The sequence below is a fragment of the Saccostrea cucullata genome, unplaced genomic scaffold, assembly GCF_032062105.1.
Source record: "Saccostrea cucullata isolate Sc308-1 unplaced genomic scaffold, CSIRO_AGI_Scuc_v1 ctg2207, whole genome shotgun sequence".
NCBI classification, from domain to species: Eukaryota; Metazoa; Mollusca; class Bivalvia; order Ostreida; family Ostreidae; genus Saccostrea; species Saccostrea cuccullata.
The window spans coordinates 56262-61487 of NW_026941455.1; the positions used below are offsets into that span (position 1 = coordinate 56262).

The 5226-nt window shown below is 35.3% G+C and overlaps 1 pseudogene; it reads left to right on the forward strand.

The window, feature by feature from the left end:
- The first annotated feature begins 1766 nt into the window (after positions 1-1766).
- On the forward strand, positions 1767-3399 carry LOC134257855 (uncharacterized; annotated as a pseudogene).
- The last annotated feature ends 1827 nt before the right edge of the window (positions 3400-5226 follow it).

A 5226-nucleotide genomic window follows, 5' to 3' on the forward strand; every position in this document is an offset into this window, starting at 1 on the left:
TTGATCTTAAAGATTAACGTACTTATGTAAAAACTTTAACCTTGACCACAACTTTTGAACGGTAAGGGTTAGGGCTTTCATGCTTCACATATGTAATCCTTGTGAGAAAACCTTTCATCAACAACTTTGATCTTGACCTTGGAGTTTACATACTTTTACAAAACGTTAACTTTGGCCATAACTTTTTAACGGCCAGGATAAGGGTTTTTCAATGATAATTTCTATGAAATGACATATGATAGGACGTTCATATTAGAGACAATATGTCATAAAAAATAACATCTCACCAACAAAGTCACCGAAAGCGGGGGACCACAATTCTTTGAATTTGCTTGTTTTACTTAAATTTAAAAAGGTAAGGAGAAGTATAGAATATATGTGTAATGCAATTATTTAAATTAAAAAATTCTGTTATGTTATGCATTTTTGAAATTTCAGATATGCCTCGTGCAAATACTACAGGGCCAAAGATGTATACATGTTTCACCTGTCATAGGAGAACACGTCTGAAGGACAGATATTCCATTCCAAGGAAGATCAAGTCCTTAGTTATCAAATGCACGGGTAAGTTTAATTTGAAAATATTTTTTTATGAAAGAAACAACATAGAATCATAAATTAAGTTGCCCGTTTGGCGCAGTGGTTGAGCGATTGTTCCAGAGTCTCAGATGATTGAGGTACTGTTGATCCTTATGTTTGGACAGTAGGGGGTGGGGGGATACAGGCACAGGTACAAGTCTGAATTTGATGGACTCGTGATCAATTGGCAAGTGGCTTCTCAACAACAGTAAAAAAAAAAACTGAAATTGACAATAAACAAACAAAGAAGCGTACAATTACAGGAGCACACTGTCTAAAAAAACTTTAATTTTATTTACAGGTAAGACGCCAGGTGGAAAGGATTCCATTTGCAGCAGATGCCGTTTTAGGTTCAAGTGCAGTCTCCAAAGAAAGGATAAGGTACCGGTGATAAACCAGACAGCAACATCCCCTGCACCACCTGATATCTCCAGCCCTCCCTCAGTGATGCTCCCCTTTTCTTCCACTCTTCGAGGCCACTCAGCATGCTGCCTTTGTAAAAGACCTGTTCCTAAACTTGTTGTTGTACAAGTTGAGATGAGACACAGGCTTTTCTTGTCTCATGAAGTCATCATACCAGCTGGATCTAGATGCTGCCCAAATCATTTACAGAAGAACATTGAGGATGTGAGTCTTATTTCAGCAACTACAACCTTGAACAGATACTCAATCACTCAGCTGATAAGATTTCTACGATCAGAAGTATTGAGAAGTGAGAAGATAAGACTTGACTTTGAAAAACACAGTCAGCTTTCAGACAATGATTATCTTGATCTGCTTGGGATTTCAAAGGCTGCATTTGATGACATGTTGAAGCACGTGGAAGGTCGTGTTAGGTCAACCCCATCTAGGACCACACGAACAAGTCTAGCGATATTTTTGATGAAGTTACGGGGAGGGGAGTCAAACAGAGTGTTACCCACCTTATTCAACATTTCCAAGTCTGGTATCCGAAGAAGCATAAAGGCAGTTAGATCAGCACTCTATGATGAAACATTTGTCACTCAAAATTTTGGATTCCAACATATCACAAGGGAACAAATCATTGAGCATCACACTAGGCCACTTGCACAAACCTTGTTTGGAAACCCCAGGGTCCACAAGCTATCCTTGTCCTGGATGGGACTTACATTTATATAACTAAAAGTGCCAACTTCAAATTTCAGAGGCTTTCATTCAGCATTCACATGGGAAGACCCTTAGTAAAACCCATGGTTATCGTATCAACAACAGGCTATTTTATATCCGTAATCGGACCATACTTTGCCAAAAACAACGATGCTACGATTCTTAATCACATAATGAGATCCAACATCGAAGATGTCCGCAGTTGGGTGCAGGAGGATGACACCTTCATTGTCGACAGAGGGTTCCGTGATTCATTGTCCTACCTACAGGAACTTGGTATCAAGGTGAGATGCCATCATTCATGGAAAAGGGCCAGAAACAAATGTCATCTGAGGCAGCCAATACCAGCCGGTTAGTTACAAAGGTAAGCTATTAAAATATATATACAAGATATTCAGCAATCTGCAATACTTATTTACAAAATGCATCACTTTTTTAAAAATAAAATGTAAAACGAGATCTGTTTGTGAAACACTATGCGCCCTGCGGCAACAAAGTTCGAAGAAAGCTATTTTAAGCATATAGGTCACAGTCAAGGTCACAAGGTCATTGACCTTGGTTTCATTAGAATGAGCTTAAGTAGGGGAGTATGAATACCAAATATCAGGTCTCTATCTATCAAGAAGATGCAAAAGCTATGGCAAATGTTCAAGTTTGCAAACAGACAGGCAGACAGGAAAAAAAAGTTATGCTCCGGATCTATCAATCTGGGCGCATAAAAAGAAAAACTTCATTCATGTATACAAATATGCAAAAAATGTGGTTTAATAAATCTTAAATGTAGTTCTAAACACGAAAAATATTATGTGTTTTACATATGTTAAAATGTGTAAAGTACCATTAATAAAACAATACCTTCTCTATACAGATTCGATGTGTTGTCGAAAGTGCCAATGCACGCATCAAGCAGTGGAAATATCTAAATCATATTCTCCCTTCAAGCCAGATACCCTTCATTGGAGATTTCATCAAGATTATTTGCTGCATTTGCAATAGGTAACCTTGCAAAGATAAGATGAAAGTAACTCTCTTTTATAATTATTAAAAATGTTAAAAATGGGAAACAAGACATTTGTGATAAAATTTCACACTTTTCCAGGTACCTGAAACCTCTCTCAAATGGGAATCTGGAAGATGACGAGGCTCTGGGAGCAAAGATGATCTACCTGTCCAAGCAAGTCAATCAGCTTAAGGAGCATGTAGAGGAAAATCATTTAGATCGTCGGACAGTCTGCTGGAAATTAAGAAGTTGATGAGGTTACAGACTTCCCATACTTGGATGAGGAAAGGCTACGGGCGCTGACATGTGGCATTTACCAGATTCGCCTCTCTTCCAGCTATCTCCAAGAACATCTAGAAGGAGATTGCACCATCCAAATGCACAAAGAAGAGCATGGCCTATTGAGAGTCCGAATGCAAAGTCGACACGTGTCTTCCAGGACTTACCAACTCTGGATCAGATATGGTGATGGCAATATCCTTGCTTGGTATTGCGAGTGTCGAGCCGGTGCGAGGGTTGTAGGCATGTGTGCCCATGCAGCGTCCATTGTGTGGTACCTCGGTTTTGCACGACACAGATGTGCTGAAGCTAAAATGGGTGTTCGCGATTGGGGAGAGTACCTGGAAGATGCCACTTCAGTTGACGAGTCAGACAGTGACAGCTCAAGTGATGACAGCTCCACAGAGGAGTAAGCTGCACATGCGACTTGAACATCTTGTCCTAGAAACAGCCTTAGTATATACCTGATACGATACAGATAATCTTGTATAATATTTGTGATTTATTTTTTAGCATTCCTTGTTTAACCTGTCATGCAGGCAATAAAGGGGGGTTTGATTTTATTTTCTTAAGCCAAGTAAATTAGCCGAAACTGGCCAAGTTAGTTTGTGGACTAATAGTATGATAATAACACAGACAAGTAATCAAGGAAGCTCAGTATTTAAAATTTAATACATATATACATGTATGCGATTGCTGTTTTTTAATCAAAGATTCTGATTTCATCTGTTGGAAATATACATAGATATTTACATATCATACACGTATAATCACTAGAAACTTAATATAGTAAACATTCTAAATTATATTATTCTGTTTATCATGATTATTGTTTTTGTAGGTAAGTTTTATTTATTTACTTGTACTTTATTCTTTTTTGAATTTTGTACATAAATGAAATAAGCTGAAAGGTCAACAAGTACTGAACTTTGTTTGATAATGAAAATATATATTACCTATAGATATATATTACCTAGGCTAACAGATACACTAAACCTCATAAGATATGATTTGCAGAACTCTGTATAAAAGATGTTTGAAATTTTAAATTTTGGATTTCTAATTTTTTTCCCCTTAAATTTATGATAAAAAATGTTCACTTTTTTGCACCCTTAATTAAAAACAGATGGTACATGCAGCATCCTACGGTCTATAGATAAAATTGAACCTATAATTAATTTAAAGAAAAACTTGATTTAACTTTGAACACTTTTTAAATGTTTTATTCAAAAAATATATAAGTAATTTCACTATGAATATACTGATGAATGCATTAATTATGCATGAGCTTTTTAAAAGAAATAAATATTCACTGAATTGTTCAAAATTGGAAACTTTCAAGTTTTTGTATTTGAATTAAAAAAATTAAATTCTATTATATAAATATCAACTTCTCTATTTTGTTTTTATTTTATTTGTGACTATTTTGAATATATTGCACTTAAATAATCACCAGGGTTTCATAGAGGCAATAATCATAATAGTTAATTATTTTGACTTGTGGTATTTGTCCTTGGTGATTTGAGAATGTATATAAAACCTTTTTGAACTCTTGTGCGTGTTTTTATTTACTTTCAAACTATTTATGCCACCAGAAACTGATGCATGTTAATGCAAACTGCTGTCTTCGTAACTACATAAGCTGTCACGCAAAGTGAAAGTAGATCATACATGTGCATCGTAACTGAAACAGTGCTATTAATTTTCTTCATTTGCCTTTACGTGCTTTATATAGATGTGATTAAAATAACATAAAGTTTTTGTCAAGCATTACTTAAGGACTATTTTATTATTCATTAATTTTATATTTACAAGTACCTCCGTTTACAGGCATGCAAGTATCCACTCCGATGCATGATGAATGGAAAAGGTGTCATTTTCACTCGTACCTAATCTTGTTCATACCCGATGTTATAATTTTAAAATTATCTTTCATTGACAATGTATCAAATAACTATGTATATAAAGATTTATAATACACATTTTTAAAATATCATGATGATAAACATATAGCACTTTAATTATTTTTTAGAGCACAGAGGTGTTAAAATTCGCAACGTCATAATGACGTCCTGTAGAAAGTGTGACATTCAACCAGATAAACATATGATAATTTGAAGACCCATTACAGAAAATGTGTAAGAGACATTGAGAAAAGAAAGTTGGTTTGAAAAACTATGAAGTCTGTAGATATGCCCAGAAGCATAGTTGTCCAATTTTGAAATCAGGCCATATTCAGT